Raw genomic sequence first — 18,881 nt, forward strand, 5'->3', positions numbered from 1 at the left:
TGAATTAAAAATACAATATTATTTATAATCTCTCAGAAAAATGAAATATTTTGGTATAAATCTAATGAAACATGTACAGGACTTGTATACTGAAAACTACACAATGCTAATGAAAGAAATCAAAGATCTAAATAAATGGAGAGACATACCATATTCATGGATTGGAAGACTCAGCATGGTAAAGATGTCAACTCTCCCCAAATTGATATACAGTTTAATGCAATTCCTATCAAAGTTTTTTGCAGATATAGACAAGAGTATTCTAAAATTTATATAGAAAGGCAAAGGAACTAAATTAATTAAAACTATTTTGAAAAAAGAAGAAATAAGGAAGAATCAGTCTACCCAATTTCAAGACTTATTATATAGCTACAATAATCAAGACTGTGTGCTCTTATACAGAGGAAGTATACGTGACATTGTCCTACATAGCATGGACCAAAGAAGAAAGATCATACACACGATATTCTATTGACCTTGGCCAAAAGTTTTAAACCCTCTATATGTAGAATCCCTGGAGATGTTTCAACAGTGTGACATACGTTGGGTGAGTCTATATAACATGATACGCCTGAATAAAAATCAAAACATCAAGTCTCTCATTTGTCTTTGAAACTAAAGTGCAACTATTTGGATTTTTCATTTACTCTTACTAAAATTGTTCATTAAGTTTGCTTTAAGAAAAAAACAGAAAGCATGAAATCTATAGAAAGGGAAAAGCTAGTTCTGCAAATATCTAGATGAATGAGTGTGCTAATTTCAATAGAGAAGACAAATATAAATGTTGTGGGGAATTAGAAATTTTGATTAGATTTACTGGATGTAAATTAAATTTCTACCTCTAATAAGATGGTGAGGCACACATTAAGAGAGAAGCTGGGAAGAAATTATACAGGTTATATTGTATAGGGTTTTTCCCCCCCGACAATACTGACAAAGATTTGTAGCTGAAGAAAACACACAGGCACATTCATGTTACATCACTACAAGTCTGAAGGTGAAAAGAACTCTGATAGAATGTCTTCCAAAAATAGCCATCGTCTTCCTAAAAACAAGTAGGGGTTGAATAGAGCTGGTGACAGAGAGCTCTGGCCTCTCTATTCCAGTGTTATACAAAGACCATAGGCATGGGGAAGGCCAAGAAATGGGTCACCTGCATTTGCAGGTTGCTGAGGGCATGCTAACAAGGCAAGCAGGCATCAAAGGCGTCAGTAGCAACTGACCCCCTAAGCAAAACATTTAAAACAGTGGTTCTCAAATTTCAACATCCATCAGAAACACCTAGTGCGTTTTCCAAAGCTCAGATTGCTGGGCCCCACCCCAGATTATCTGCCGGGGAGCCTGGGAGTCTGCATTTCTAACAAGTTCCCAGATGACGCTGATACTGCTGGCCCAGGACCACATTTGGAGAACCACTGATTTAGAGGAACTTACACACTTGTTTGGCACTTACTTGGGGAAATTATCACAAGAAAATTTCCTTTCCAGATGTGCCAGTATAACTCCCTTTATCAGATACAATGGGTTTCCCTCTCTTCTAGGAAGCTAAGAACTATATTTTTATGATCAATTATATTAAAATATCAACTGAGGTTTGAGGTACATCTATGTTCCTGTTCCTCAGTGGCTTCTCCTTTTATTGAAAAATGTTTCTGTTTCTTTTAAGAGGAAGACAGGGTGGAATGAACAAATGAATGAATGAATGACCAAACTCTCATCACACTTTATTTCTGGCCTAGAAATGTAGGACTTGGAAGCTAGCAGCACTCACTAACTATAAGCCTTAAAATTTGACATTTTTAACCTTCATAAAACTCTAGCTGCCAAGTGACTATCCCACACGCGTCCACCATTCCCTTCTGGTAAGCTAGAGAAAGGGCCAAGGAAAGAAGCTCATGGTGTTCATGTGGGCTTTGATTTGGAGCCAGTGCATGCTGTTGATCCCACATCTGGCTTGCAAGGATGAGGCAGGAGATGCATTACTGCATAGATGACACAGTAGCAGAGCTCTGGCCCAGTGCTTAGCTCATGAGCCACAGACCCAGGTTCCCTCTGACTGTCTCTTATTACACTGGCTGCTGCAAGGTTCTATTCAAAACCAGCATTTGAATTCTCCATTTAGACATTTTCCCTGGGCCTACCCTCTACTGCAGACAGCCACAGCAAGAGCAGCCCCAAGCGTGACCCAAGCCCCTCAGTCATTCCCAGGTACCAGTCACAGATTTGGCAAAGATTCTATGACCTTCCAGGGACCTCATCTGCCTCTGTTCCTGGATGCATGGCCCCTTCAGCAACACCACTGTTCCTCTTGCTCACACAAAACAAATGTGCACACGAATACACACACACACATGCATGAACACTCTTTTTGGGACTGCTTTACAAACTCCTGGATATAAGGTTTTAGAATGCCGTTTATAACAGGAGTCTGTAGCCACGTGCACAAACTGGTTTGGAAAACAAAAAGATTGAATTCTAACTGACATATGTTTTCTCTAATCACCATCAGGCATTTTTGGATCCAGTTAGTTATTAACTTGCTATCAGCTGAATTTGACCTGTAGTTTTCAAAGTGCTCACTGTCACCTGATTTCATCCAGGGTTTTTCTTCACCTGGGGTCAGCTGAGTGTAGGCTCAGGCAGGGCAGCCTGAGAGGGAGTCTGAAATGATGCTGTGTGTGTTGCCAGCAGGTGGGAGGATCTTGAAGTGTTGATCTATGTTGCCAGCAAGCAGGCTCCTGATAACAATAGCTACCATTAGTCAGCACCTTCCAGGTGCCAGGCATCTTATCTTGCATTCAACCCTCACCAACAACACAAGATGTCTATCACCATCCGCCACACAGATTCTGAAGCCTAGAGGTGTTGAATGACTCAGGCTGGTAGGTGACAGAACCAGATTCAACCCTCTCGACACCAGGACCTACCTTTCTGCTACATGGCGCAGGTTTGCTGCTAAGTTCATAGAGATCCTCATTTTCTCCTTGTTCTGTGACCCTCTAATCATGATGTGCCACCATTTATATGAAATTTCAACATTATTTTGAAAGATGAGAAAAAGTAATGAAACATTAAATGTGTGTTGGCTTCCGAAATAATTATTTAAATTAAAAGACATATTTGTGTCCAGATTATGGCTATGTTTTGTTTTTTCCTTCTTGTCTAGGCTCCACATTACCTGGTGGCTGGAACTAATGAATGCATTTAAATGCACATGCACACACACATGAGCATACACTGGTAGACTGCTAAACGTGTCTGTCTAGCAATTGCCCTCAATTTTATCCATGAATTTGAGGAGGGCTAGTCCCACCAATCCACAAGGTTCTGACAGTTATGGGGACTTGGTCAGGGACAGGTCCCTAATTCAAGCTGATCCAATCTTCATTCTCAACATTTTTGCCAGAGCAACGAGGAAGAAGACACTCCATGTCCATTGGATGTAAACCCAGAAAGGAGCCGGCCTGAAGACAACACAGAGAAGAACAGAGCAGAGACATGGAAGACAGTCCTGATGACATTGTCCGGGGCCCTGAATCCAGCATGCCTGAAGCTAACTACCCCTGGACTTTTCTGTTTTGGGAGACAATACAATGCTATTTGGTCTTAAACCAAATTGAGTTGGGTTTTCTGTCACTTACAATTGAACAAGCTCTGATGGGCATTTATAAACCTCAGGTCTTAGCAGATAGCACCCACCTGGGTCTGGTCCCTGCTTCCCTCAACTAGAGTTCTTTCCGTTGCAAAGAACTCAAATAAGTTTGAGTGGAGGGGAGGGGTGTTTTAAGGATATATGAGGAGTGGTGAGGAAGAGGAAAGGACCTGAAGTCCAAGAACAGAGGACTTTCTGGCCATGTCAGGCCCCACCTGCAGAAAAAGAGGAACCTCAGGAGCCAGTGGATTTCCACTTTGCCACTCTACCCTAATAGGCTTCGCTACTATCAGATGTCTTCTCTCGATGTGGCTCGTCTGTTGCAGCCACCTCACTGCTTATTCTTTCAACCTGCCATTTCTCTGCTTGAGTCCCTGCTTCCTTATAACTTTGACTCTCCACGACTCCTCTTGGCTCTCACTCTTCCTCAAGGCTCCTCTTTAGACAGCCCTTAAGCTTCAACTCTAGCTCCTCACAGCCTCTTTCTCTTGACATTTTCTAGTCCACATTTCTGAAAAATCTGATTGGCCCAGCTCCTCTTTGCGTGCATGGCAACCTCAGAGGTTGCTGACCAGCCTACAAAGTGGCTGCCCCTTTGGGTCAATAAGCACTTCCGATACAGTCAGCTGCAGACAGGGGTGGAATCTCTTGCTTTTACTGAAAAGGGACTCTGAGCAAAGCAAGCCCTTGATTGACTTCTCTAGTGCATGCCCACTCTCTCCCAGCTTGGCCAATGCACACTTTTCTTTCTGCCTAGAATACCCTTCCTTCCCTCTCCCTTTTTTTGGTGAAAAAGCCATCTCAAAGGTCACCTCTTCCAGGTAGAGGCTGTGTTAGATTTCCCCTTCCCAGTGTTACCTCCTTCAAAGAACCAACTGTCTGGTAATGTCATTGTGCAGATAACAGGATAATGTTTTAATATTTTCATTAATGTCATTTTCTCCAAGATTTCCTGATATCTCAAGGTTATCCTCTCTTTGAGGAGCTAGACTTTGGAAATATAGGAAAACATCAGTGATATATTCTTGGCTTTTGTGCTTCAAAAACCATTTAGGGGACCTAAACCTGGAGTTCATATATGGAGAAAGAAAAAAAGCAGCCCCTGACATTTGGGGGCTGGCTTAATACAGTCAGCCTGGCCTTGGTTTTGCTAGGAACTGGCCTGGTACCCACAGACAAGCCTGGGTGTTCTCCTATTAAACATAAATAATTTCACAGAACATCAATATCAGACAAGGCTACTATGAAACCATAATGGATCAAGACGAAAACAAGACCACTCCATAATCATGTCTGAACACAGTCAAAACATGAACATTATCCAAGACACAAGAATACCCAACATCCCCCTCCTTCAGCTAATATGAGTGATGGCTGCGCCTTTACCAATTATAGCTTTAGCCTCTGCTAGTCTTCTCTCCTCCTAGATAAAATGTATTAAGATACCCAATCGTAGAATTATGATTATAGGGTATTAAGATACCCTACTTCCTGACAACATCCAATCCAGAGCAAAACCCCATTTCCTTAAACCCTTTCAAAATCTCTTAACACAAGCTCAAGTTCTATAATAAGTTCTTTCTAACACCCTCTTACTGACAACACTTCAATTCTTTATGGCATGTGCTCTCCCTCGCTGCACCAAGTAATAAACCAAATTTGTTCAACTACAGGTGTGTTCTCGCTGGTCTTGGCTGGAGGGCATTGACATTCTGAACTCTGAAGAAGTCAAGGCATAGCTTATACTATAAATAAAAAGATTTGAAAGAATGTGTGTGGTCATTCAAAGACATTTTTTCCCCTCCCCACCCATAGCAGACTGCTTAATATTCCATTATCTGAGGAGCTGAGGCAAAGAGGAGAGAAAATCAAAGGGAAACACACTGACATTATGCTACCAAAAAATAAGTACACTCTATGGGAATATTAGGACATCTAAAACCAAGTATTGTGGTCACTAATTGGTAAGGAAGAAATTTGGACCCCTGTAGGTCCCTGAGAGAAGTACCCATGCCATTTACTCTCCCACCTCTTCCCATCTACCCCCACCAACCCACAAAAACACCAGGCAAGTCTTTTGGAGGCAGCGTGCATAACAGAATTCCGAGATAGATTTGGAGAACCACAAGTAAGGAAGATCTGTGCTCAGTTCCCACATGGAGCTCAGTACTTGATAAAACTTATGGAACTTCCCAAAGCCTGGCATCAGAGCTCTCTGAACCCAGCCACTTAGGGATTTTTATGGAGGTTTTATTACATAGGTGTGATTGGTTAAATCATTGGCCATTGGTGATTGAATTGCACCTCTAGCCTGGAGGTTGCGGTAGAGGGTAGGCCTACAAATTCCAAGCTTCTAATCAAGGTTTGGTCTTTCTGAGACGAGCCCCCATCCTAAAACTATCTAAGGACCCTCCAAGAGACATCTCATTAGCATAAACTCGAGTATGGTTGAAAGGAGCTTGTTATGATTAACAAAAGATGCTCCTATCACCTTCATCACTCAGGAAATTCCAAGGGTCTTAGGAGCTGTGTGCCAAGAACCAGGGATAAAGACCAAACATATATTTCTTATTATACCATACCAGCACAGTACATGGAACAGCCAACTGTCTGAGGACAACCAAGAGTATTGTGGGAGCAGCTAAGACTCAAACCTGCAGAAGCCTTGTGGTTGGGATAAAGAGACACAGCTGTAATCTACATGAACCAGCCCTTATGGACCAAATGGAAATGAGACGCTCAAGAGATGCCAAGGTGGAAGATGACACTAGGATCTCCCCATCCCCAATGTCTTGGCATTTCGATGCCTCCCCAGAACTCAATTCAACCCCATGGAAGGAGAGGAGTGGGGAGGAAATCCTGAACTGACCAAGATTACATTGATTGAAATTGTGTCCATTTGTTGTCAGAATAAAAGCTCAAAATAGAAATTGAATTCTGTTCTGGAAAACTTAAAACAGTTTCATTTCTGGGCACTGAGTTTGTTTAATGAGATGAACCCACTACTTTTGTTGTTACCTGCTCTAGGCTGCAGGTGTTTTCAGTCTGTGGACTTGAAGTCATGTCCACAATACCTGTCTGTCTCCCTCACTAAACCCTAAGTTCCTGGAGCGCTGGAACCCCATATTATTTGTCATTGACCCACCAGTGCCTACCACAATACAGGTTTTGCATTTGTCCTGGAACAGCCATTAACTAGCTATATATCCTTAAGAAAGTTGCTAATTGCTTTGAGGTTCCATTTTCTCACCTTAAAATTAGGGAATCTACTGTCAAAAATAAAGCATGTGTTTTCACCAATTGTATAAAAGACTAATATTACATTGGTAATAAGAATGAATCGTAGAATTTTTAAGAAAATGTGTTTTTCTATTGTATAGCTATGTACTAATCAGAACTAGGTTAACTAGATTCAACTACTCCTTTAATCCAAGGGATTCAGAGTAATCCTTAGGGAACCCAATTTAATGACTAGATAAGGCAGATTTGTAATTAGCGTATCAACTGCTTATGTGGAATTAAGTCTTTCCAAAGTGCTTGAAGGTACTTGAAACAGTTTATCTTAAGTAGCCCAACTGTTCCCAAACCTGGCTCATCGACAGAATCACATGTGGAACTTTTTAATCACAGAGATCCCTGGGTCCACCACAGAGATTCTGATTCTGTGGGTCCTGGTGGGCTCTGGAATCTACAGGTTTAAAAAGCTTCCCAGGAAATTCCAGTGATCAGCCAGGTAAGAGAATCACTGATTTAGAAAAAAAATTAACTAGACAACAGAAAGTCCAACCCTATTTGAATTATCATAGATTCCAAATTAATTTCTCTTTTTCTATTTTATATCAGAACATTTTTTTCCTTTTTTAAATCAGTACATTACTAGCTAAGGCTATGCTGTCTGAGAGTTGCTTCAAAATAAGCTGGCGAGTTGTGGAATTGGGCTGGGGAAGCGGGGTGAAATGAAACAAGATGGGCCGTGAGTTGATAATTGTTGAACATGGGGTAGAGCACAAGTATTCTATTTTGTTTTTATTAATATATTCTCTCTACTTTTGTATATGTTTGAAACTATCTACTGGGGCTTTGGGGGAAAAAAATAAATTAAAAAAAAGAGAATCAGAGCATTTATTATTATCTTCAGCCTCCTCTCAACAAAAAGATGTCTTTCCACTAGGGGGATGAAATGAGTTGACACATGTTCTCATAGATATACGTGTGTCCCCAAACATTTTCTCTAAAAGCCCAAGCATCTAGCAGGTCACCTCTCAGGTTTTGTCTTGTTTTGTTTTTAAATCTATTTCATCCCTTTCTTTTCCCACTCTTTCTTTAGGTATGATGATGCAGTATCTCCAACAATAGGTTTCTAAGGTCATGTTAACCCATCAAAACTCTGCTTGCAACATATTTCCCCAAATCTATTTGGGTTGGTGTTCCCTGACACTAAATTCCATTTTATCCATAGATATATCTGCACAGTGTTTATACATTGAAAACATATATTAGATATCATACACAAAGAGAGAGAGAGAGAGAGGGCTTCCAAATACCTGGGTCATCACCTGAATTTCTCATTCATAATCTAGGTATATTTGGCCCCATGTATTCACAGACAGAGAAACATACATTTCCATGTGCACATCCCCACATGAGTGCACACACACACAAACACATATATAAATCTCTTTTGACCCTACCGTGTACATACTTTGGAAAGTTTGTTGGAAGCAGCCGCCTGGTAATAATTCACCGCACCTCATGTATAGTAAGCAGTAATGCGCCGGCCTTTATGATGAATTGCCAGGGTAACATAGGGACGTCTTGTTCGCATTTCAATGCACCAAGTGTCAGATTCTTATTTCATTACTCGCCGGTACATTAGTGGACGGTTTTTAATTTCTTTTTTTTTCCCTTCAGCAAAGCTCCGTGGAGGCCTCTCGCTTCTGCCACTTGCATTGGGAGCAAGGTTGCATTATTTTTAAATGCTATAGTGTCTGGGTTGGACTCGAAATGTTGCTGAATTAACAAAATAAATGATAGCTTCCTACCAGCAGTTCTATCTGGCTTTTTTTTTTTTAACACAAAATTTCTCTTGCTTTTATTGAGCTCATGCTATAAAAGGGGGGTTGGAGGATTTGTGGCATCTTCTTCATATTTTAAATCTGATATTTTTCTTTGTTTTCAGTTGTGTTTTGTTTTGTTTTTTTCTTTTACCTAGATTCATATTGTTCCTTATGTGAAACAATATGAGAAGCTGCAAGAAGCTATTCTCAGGGAACACGTAGGTCCATATTACCTCGTAATGAGCTGCTGGATGCTCAGACCTACCATGAAGTCCCCTGGCCTGCCCCACACTTGAAGGCAGTGGACTAAATGTGGATGCCATATAGACGGAGAGCAGATTTATTTTTCACAATTCTCCCAAACTTTGAAGTGAACTTTCTTCCTAATGTTTTCCCATGTACGTAATCAGATATAATGGAATGTTCTTTAGAGCAGTGATTCTCAAACTTTAGCTGGCATCAGTCTGCCGGAGGGCTTGTAAAAACACGGATGACGGAGCCCCACCCCACAGTTCCTGATTCAGTGGGTCTGGGACAAGGTCTGAGAATTTGCATTTCTTTTTTTTTTTTTTAATTTTTTGTTTATTGCAGTAACATTGGTTTATAACATTGTATAAAAGAATTTGCATTTCTAACAATATCCCAGGTGATGCTGATGCTACTGATCAGAAATACGCTTTGCCAACCACTCCAGGTTGGATTATAAGCCCAGCTCTATCATTTACCTTCTGAGTGGTCTTGGGAAACTTATTTCACCTCTCTGAAGTTTAGAGTCCTCATCAACAAAACAAAGACAGTAATAGCACTTTCCCCTAGAGTAATTGTTAGGAAAAGTGAACAATGAATATGAAACACCAGGCACATAGTAACTACTCAACAAATATTGCTCTTTTCCCTTTCTCTTCTCCTTCTCACGAAGGGAAGTGAGAGGTCCTGTAGTCCAATACTCCACACAATGCTGGAGTCCCTCCTCCAGCTTGCCTGCTGTGCTCCTGTCTGGTCACCTCCAGATGTGGGGAGCTCTCTACTCCAGGGAAATCCATCGCTTTGTGGCCAGCTCTCACTGCTAGAAAGTTATGCTGAGTTGAAACCTAAGTCCCTGAAATTACATGCTACTGCCCTCCTGAGTCACAGAGAATAAATTCCTCTGATTTTGAAAGTTTTAAATCAGGACATCATATAGGCTTATTACCACGATAAGTGGGACTTCCACAGGAGCACATCTTGAACTGTTTGCTATACCATGTTGTGTTTATTAGTGACTTCAGTGACAGATTCATTCACTTATTCATTCTCTCACTAAGCAAAGTACGGGAGGAGAGCTCTGCGAAAGATGAGGCTGGCAAAATGGACAGAAACTGCATTCTGCAGGCTAAGGTAGGCCAGACTAAGAGGTCTAGGCTTTATTCTTGGGTGGTGGGAAGCTTTTGACTAGTTTTAAGGCAAAGAGTGAAATGACCAAACTTATATTTTATAAAGATCACACTGACAAGAATTTGAAAAATACATTGTGTGTGGTGAGACCAGAGCCAAGGAGACTAATTAGAAGATTACAGAGAAGAGAAAATGAACAGGACAGAGGTCAAGAAGGTAGAAAAACATGACTGGGTCATCAGTTGTGTGTGCAGGATGAAGGACAGGTAGGTGTCTAGGATGATGTCCAAGGCCCTGGCGGCTGAATAAAGGGTTGACATTTACTAATAAAGGTAATACTTGAAGCGTATCAGGCTTTCTAGAAAATAATCAGTTCAATTTGGGGCATGTTATGTTTGAAATACTTCTGGGACATCCTGTAGGCAATTGAATACATAGGTTTAAAATCTCAGGAGTAAGATCTGAACTGTAGATGCAGATGTGGCAGTCAATGACATATATTATAGTCAGTTATTATAGTAGGAATTAAAATTATAGGATAATAATTCCATAATTATAGGCATGAAAACTACACTCAGAGTCAGAGAGGAAAGAAGAGGACCAGGACACAACTTTGTGGGATAGCAACATCTGAGGGGCAGAAGAACAAAAAGGAATCCACTAAGGACAGCCAGAGAGATGGAAGAACACACAGGAGAGAGCAAAATACAGAAGCCAACGGAGAAAACCAAGAAGAGGCGTGTGGCCAACAGCATCCAGTGCCACAGAGGGAGGACTTCAGGTAAATACTGAAAGAAGCCCATTGGATGTGGCAATCCAGACCGGCTCTTGGTGAGAAAGTGTCTGTGGAGTGAATGTGGTAAAAACTAGGTGGTTGAGCTCATGTGAAAAAAAGAGGGAAATGAGAAAGTAGGGACGAAGTACACTATCTTCCAAGAGCTTGGAAGGAATGGAGAGACACGTAGATGGAATGGGTCAAGGAAGAGTATTTTTAATATCAGAGAAAAATGAGTACAAGTTACCGTGGGGTGAGAACCAGCAGCCATGGCCAATACTTCTCGTAAGCGAGCTCCTGTGCTTGTTTATGGCTGAAATTGTGTGACTGACAGACATCAGCCACAGCAAAGTCAAGAATAATAAAATGATTTTGGGCAATGGAGGACAGAGCTTTGACTTAATGCCCAGACTATGCTGACTTGTAGGAAAAACAAAACACCATTAATTTTCAGGCTACTGTCCCCAAACTCAGGGTTCCTGTATCTCCAAGGTAGTCATACCTCTTCAAGAACACTCAAGCTTGGGATGGAAGCAGGAAGATGAATCCCACATTAGGTAACAGGCGTCTGCCCCATTGCTTTGCCACAAGCCATGCCATGATGGTAAAAGCTAGCTCTAGAGAGCAGCTTCTCCCCCAAGTATTCATGACCCTCTTCACATTTATTCTCTTGATCACAATTATTCTCACTCCCATCCACCAGCAGTCTTTCTCCCTGGCTCCAATATCTGCCTCTCACCTTCTTCACTTTTGTTGACTCATTCAGATCCCATTTTTTAGTTCACCTCCCCACTCCTACCTCTGCTGTACCCCCAGTTTTGAAAAATGTCCCTAAATTGAGCAACCAAACCAACTCCAGATAAGGGACAAACTCCCTGGCCTACCACCTCCAACAGAACACACCACCAGCCAGACCAGGCATAGCCCCCGTCAGGAGAGGAAGTGAGAGAGCTTAAGAATGTATATTACCTTAACTACACCTCCATCCTTATGTCCCCTATCGCTCAGCACAATGTCTTACACATATAGGTCCTTGAAAATTCTTTATTGAATTGAAATGCACTTGGTGGTCCTCTTTTTTACTGTATTTTCTCCAATTCCCCAGGACATAAGTGATTCTCACTGTCCTAGGATTCCCAGGACACCCATCTCAGGAGTAAGGGCCATAACTGGACCTCCACTGGAGAAGACTCCCCTCCCAACAAAGTGGCATGCTTTGCCTACCACTCTCCAACAGGTGAACTCTCATGTAGGTGCCCAAGGCCACCCAGCTAGTACATGACAGAACCAGGATTTGAGCCTCACCCATCCGGTCCCAAAGCCTGTGCTCTTCAAGACTTAGGGACGGTGCTGTCTTCACTCATCTACATGATGTGGTACAAGGAGGGGAATGTCCTGCCCCCAAAGGTCTCCCCTACTCAGCAGGCATTATGCTCTGTCCCTGAACAAGGTTTCAGGACTGTAGTCATCAAGAGACCCCACTGATTCTCCTAGAACTAGGGTGAGACAAGAGAAGATGACCCTGTATGTGCATGACCCTGAAAGTGAGTGCCTACTTATATTTTGCACCATAGGAGTCTCAGTCACCATGCCCTAGTCCTAGCCCTAGATTCTCTTGAGGATCTCCTTTTGGTATCCTAAAAGAACACTATTTGAAGATGTATAAAATTATCTTATCTCTGGAGTGACATCACCAACATGACTAAGACTTCTCTTGTTCATGCACTTCCCCTCCCACAACCTCAACAAAAATTTGGCATCCATTCACAAAGAAAAAGGTCTTTGTGGGAGCTGTGGGATCCAGCACCATTCACCAAGGGACCTGGGAGGAGTTACGCCCACCTGTGCATGAGTCCGATAATAGGCACAGAGACCTCTTTCCTGGCTGTGTACCCTGCAGTGGCCCATGAACCAGCTCCAGCGCCTCTCAGTCGTGGTCTGAGAGCCCCTGAAAAACACTGTCTTAGACAATTACCACAGATGAAAGAGCCTTTGTTGAAGTCCGGGTTTCCAGTGGAGAAGTTCCAGCACACCATCAGAGGAAAAAAATAGGAGTTTGAACACATTAGACAGGTAAGAGGAACAGTTTGACTTTGCCTGCATCACCCCTCCCCCAACGCAGCACAGCTCAGCGCCAAGAGACATCTTTTCGATTTCAGGGTGGGGGGGTCAATGCATGATCACTTGACTTCTCTAGCTATGCAGGGTGCTGCCAAGGAGGCCCATTTCTCTCTCATTCCATCCAGAGTATTGAGTCATGAGCTGCACGACTTGGGGGCAGGAAAAGGGTGGGAGAGCAGCAGATAGGAATCTGGGACAGCATTAAAGGGATGCGATCCTACTAACTATGTCAAGGACTCCATCAAGTCCACCCACCCCACTGGGGACACCTGGCCCACAGATCCCCCAGCTGGCACATAGGCACCCACAGTGCTCTGTGCACCTCACCCACCACACCCCCACCCACTGGCCAGGAATCAAGGCATGCTACTGATGGCAGCGAGAGCAAGCATTGGCAGATGGCTAGCATGCAGGCATAGAAAGAGAAAAGGAAACCCTTACACACTGCTAGTGGGAATGCAAACTGGTGCAGCCAGTATAGAAAACACTATGGAGATTTCTCAAAAAATTAAAAATAGAAATACCATATGATCCAGCTATCCCACTACTGGGAATTTATCCAAAGAACATGAAATCAACAATTCAAAGAGACTTATGCACCCCTACGTTCATCACAGCATTAGTCACAATAGCTAAGATGTGGAAGCAAGCCAAGTGCCCATCAATGGATGAATGGTTAAAGAAGATGTGGTGTATATATCTATATCTATATAAATAGATATAGATATATACACAATGGAATACTACTCAGCCATAAAAAAGACAAAATTGTGCCATTTGCGACAACATGGATGGACCTTGAGGGTATTATGCTAAGCAAAATATTCCAGACAGAGAAAAACAAACACCATATGATTTCACTCACATGTGGAAGATAAACAAACACATGGACAAAAAGAACAGATTAGTGGTTACCAGAGAGGAAGAGGGTCAGGGGAGGGTGAAAGGGGTAAAGGGGCATATGTATGGTGACTGATAAAAATTAGACTATTGGTGGCTAACACGATGCAGTCTATACAGAAACTGATATATAATAATGTACACCTGAAATTACACAATGTTATAAGCCAATATGACCTCAATAAAATAGTTTAAAAAAAAAGTCAGCCCAAATCTGCAGGCCAGGGAGAAACCAAACTTGAGCTTTAGTGCCACCTTGGGGAAAACAAAAGCGAGGCTGTCAGCAACTCACCAACTGGAAGAAAATATTTGCAAATCATATATCCAATAAGGGATTAATTTCCAAAATATATAAAGAATTTGTACAACTCAGCATCAAAAAAATAAACAATCCAATCAAAAAATGGAGAGGATATGAACAGACATTTTTCCAAAGATATACAGATGGCCAACAGGCACATGAAAAGATGCTCAACATCACTAATCATCAGGGAAATGGAAATCAAAACTACAATGAGATACCACCCCCCACCTGTTAAAATGGCTATTGTCAAAAGGACAAGAGATAAGTATTGATGAGGATGTGGAAAAAAGGGAAACCTTGTGCACTGTGGTGAGAATGTAAATTGGACAGCCACTATGGAAACAGAGTAAAGATTCTTTAAAAAATTAAAAATAGAACTACCATATGATCCAGAAATCCCACTTCTGGGTATATATCCAAAGGAAATGAAATCAATATCGCAAGGAGATATCTGCACTCCCATGTTCATTGCAGCATTATTCACAATAGCCAAGATACGGAAACAACCTAAGTGTCCATCTACAGATGAATGGATACAGAAGATTTGGTATATATATATGAATATTATTCAGCCATGAGAAAGAAGATCCTGCCATTTTCTACAACATGGATGGACCTTGAGGGCATTATGCCAAGTGAAATAAGTCAGACAGAGAATGACAAATACTGTACGATGTCACTTATATGTGGAATCAGAAAAAGCCAAACTCAGAGAAACAGAGAATAGAATGGTGGTTGCCAGAGGCTTGAGGGTGGGGGAAACGGGAGATATTGGTCAAAGGGTACAAACTTCCAGTTACAAGATGAATAAGTTCTGGGGATCTAGTGTACAGCATGGTGGCTATAGTTAACAGTATCATATTATATACTTGGAAGTTGCTAAGAGAGTAGATCTTGAATATTCTCACTACAAAAAAAAAACATAGTAATTATGTGAGGTGATGGAGGTGTTAACTAACCCTACTGTGGTAATCATTTCACAATATATAAGTTTATCAAATCATCATGTTGTACACCTTAAATTTACACAATGTCATATGTTAACTATACCTCAATAATGCTGGAAAAAAATTATCTCATTTCATAAACTTATTTCTACTTTTTTACTGTCTTGTGTATGTGCACAGAGAGATTGTGGAACGGATTTATATTGATGATGATTGTGTCAGGTTGAGTGTTTGAGGTGTATCTTAGCCCGGGTTCCCCGAGATAAGGGTGATAAGCAGATGGTTTATTTGGGAAGTTTATTTCTAGAGACCAAGGAGAGTGAAACAGGCAAGGAGCGAATGCCAATATAAGGATGCTATCAAGTTAGGCATCACCAGGGGGAACTGGTGATCCGTCTGGCTGGGTTCACCTGAGGAAATATACAGAAGTTATCTCAGAAGCGTGCCCCCAGGATCAACATGGAGAAGTATTTTTTTGTGTGTGTGTGAAGAAGATTGGCCCTGAGCTAACATCTGCCAATCCTCCTCTTTTTTTACTGAGGAAGACTGGCCCTGGGCTAACATCCATGCCCATCTTCCTCTACTTTATATGGGATGCCACCACAGCATGGCTTGACAAGCGGTGCGTCAGTGCAAGCCCGGGATCTGAACCGGCGAACCCCGGGCCGCCATAGTGGAGCGCAGCACTTAACTGCTTGCGCCACTGGGCCGGCCCCATGGAGAAGTATTTATCCCTGGCTTCCGTCCCCATTGGTTGAGGGTTGCCACACTTCAAGGTTGTGCAAGAATGAGTGTCAAGCAGGCTCCCACTGACATCCCCAGCTGTGGTGTCACAGAAGCCCCAGGGTAAGTAGCAAGAGATACTCAGCACATGCGTGAGCCAAAGTGCTGTCAAAGGAAGGAAGTCAAAACCTGCACGAAGCTGTTTGCCCTGGCCGATCTTGGAATAAGGACTTAGTCTAAGAGAATATGAAGTGTCCAAAATGGGGTGATTTTTTTTTCTCTTTTCTATATTATATCTTTTAATTTGCAGGAAATTTTTTTAATAATAAGCATGTGTTATGTTTATAATGATGATATAGTCAAGATTATTTTTTAAATAAATGTCTATTTGCAATGGAGGAGTCCTTGCCAGGTACTCCACAATTCTTTTTGAGCTAAATTCTACATTATAAATGACCTTGAGGGCTGACCATGTGGTAGGCCTGAAGACACGGGCCATAGCCCTGTAGGAGGGAAGACCTTCTGTGGACTTCCATGGGATTCAACTTGGATTCTTTGTTCCTTGTACATAAGTGCCCTTCCCCAAACACACACAGGGCCAATTCCCATGGCTTTAAATAAAATTTAAATTTGCCAACAATTCCTAAATTTGTATCTCCAACCCAAATCTCACCTCAGAGCTCCGGATTCTGTATATACAACTGCCTGTCAGACATTTTTATTTGTATATAGCATAAGCATCTCAACTAAATTCTTGAATTTCTTCACAAAACTGTTCCTCTCTTGATCATCTCCATCGCTATGGGCTGAACTGTGTCCCCCAAAAATTCTTATGTTGAAGTCCTAACCCCCACTACCTTTGACCCACACTTAGATATAGGGTCTTTAAAGAGATAATTAAGTTCAAGTGAGGTTATTAGGGTGAGCCCTAATCCAATATGACTGGTGTCCTTATAAGAAGAGGAAATTTGGACACTGACACATACAAAGGGAAGATGGTGTGAAGACACAGGGGGAATACAGCCATCTACAAAGCAAGGAGAGGCCTGGAACAGATTCTTCCCTCAGAAGGAAACAACCCTGCCAACAACTTGATCTTGGACTTCCAGACTCTGTAACTGTGAGAAAATAAACTCTGCTGTTGAAGCCACCCAGTCAGTGGTACTTAGTTACAGCAGCCCTAGCACATAATACACCATATAAACAGTTGGTACCACCAACCTCTAGTAGCTTAAAGCCAGAAATCTGGCAGTCAGTCCTGAAATGCCTTCTTGCTCACCCCTACATCCAACCTGTAACCAAGTCCTGCTGCATCAGCCTACAAAATACATCTCAATCTCTCCACTTCTCTCTACCTCCACTGCCACCACCTGGCCAGAGCCACCAGATCTAGTGACAGGAACCATATCAGCAGCCTGATGACCAGGCATGGTTCTTGTCAGTCACCTCCAGCAAAGTGGGAATGGACTTTTGAATGGACACTTGTAATTGCCTAAAACTAGCTAAACAGGATAGGGGTGGTTAGGGGCAGGTGGTGAAGAGGCAGGGGACACAACTCCTGACAGGTCCTGTGCTAGAGTGGGCCTCTGGCTTCTGACCTATTTTGACTTCTCTAGGCTTATTCTGACCCTCAATATCGGCCTCATTCTTTGAGTTTGACCTCACAGTGCGGACTTCAGATTCAAGGCCCTCAAGGCCTGTGCACCCATCGGTTCTTCCTTGCCCATCTACCTACCTGGCTGTCCCCTACTGTCCTGGTCCTGCTCAGACCCTCAGCACTTGAAGGTGTCCACACCCCTGCTGCCAGCCCTTTAGTTCTGCCTCTACCACCAGATCCTTCCCAGGGCTTCTGGGCCTGAACCTCACCGCTCAGGCTGCTCCTCAGGCTCAGCCCCTCCATCCATGCAAGGCATGCCCCTATTTTGATGGGTTCCCCAACACCTACAGGAGAAAGGCCAGTCCCCTCCCCTGCAACATGGTACACACAGCTGCCTGGGCCCTGCTTCCCTCTCCAGCCCTGCCTTATGTATTCCCCCTCCTCCCTCAAACACTCTAGCAATCTACTTGTCTCCCAAATAGGCCACTAAGTTTCACACTTCCACGTTTCGTTCATGCTGTTCTCTCTGCCTCAGATGCTTTGCCCCCACAGTTACTCCTGGCTACCCCAATTTGTTCTCTGAGACTCAGATCAGATGACCATCTCCGTCCATATTCCATCCCTCACTCTCCCGTCTACCAGCTCTAGATGCCCCCTCCTCCTGCTCCTGTATTCCCTTCTGTCTCTGCACTTTACCCACTGTATATTATTTGTTTGTTTTTCCATCTTCATCACTAAACCGCGAGCTCTTTAAGGGCACAGACCACCTCTTATTGACCTCTGTACCCCCAGGTCTAGTATAATTGTTCACACATAATAGGCATCAAATAAGTGTTTGTTGAGCCAAACTGGCTTGATTCCCAGACCCACTGCACCCTGCATCCCAGGCGCCAGCCCACAGCAGGGTGACGTGTCACCCTCTGCACAGCAGGGAATCTAGCTGCTGTCTTTCCTGAACTGAATCACATGGTAGAAGCTCTAATTGAAGTACACAGGTAGCGAAGCCTAGATGGCTTTTTAAAGTTTCTCAAGGAAAAGCAAATTGTGAAATGCCCCACTGGGGCCACGAAGCAATCTCTCCTAGTCCAGACTTGCGCCCAAAGCCAGCTGCTTGGGCCGGGAGATAACGGGGCCCCATGCTGAGCCGCCACCAGCAGACTCAGAAAAGTAACAAATTGACAACATTCAGGAAGAAGATTCCTCATTTCCAATAGTATCATCTATACCCTGTGGCATAACGCACCTCCTGCCTTATTAACGTCTTTTACATTTTTTAGTGCTGAATCCAAGGTGAAAGGGAGGAGGGGGAGAGGGTACGTCTGTACCAGAGTCCTTTAGGAACCAGGAAAATGCTGTGGCAGAGATGAATTGTAGACCCAGAAATAGCATTTTTTGGATGAAATGTACAATGTTCAGTCTTTTTCAAAAAAA

This window comes from Ceratotherium simum, chromosome 5 (genome assembly GCF_057802395.1).
Source record: "Ceratotherium simum simum isolate JZ-2026a chromosome 5, ASM5780239v1, whole genome shotgun sequence".
NCBI classification, from domain to species: domain Eukaryota; kingdom Metazoa; phylum Chordata; class Mammalia; order Perissodactyla; family Rhinocerotidae; genus Ceratotherium; species Ceratotherium simum.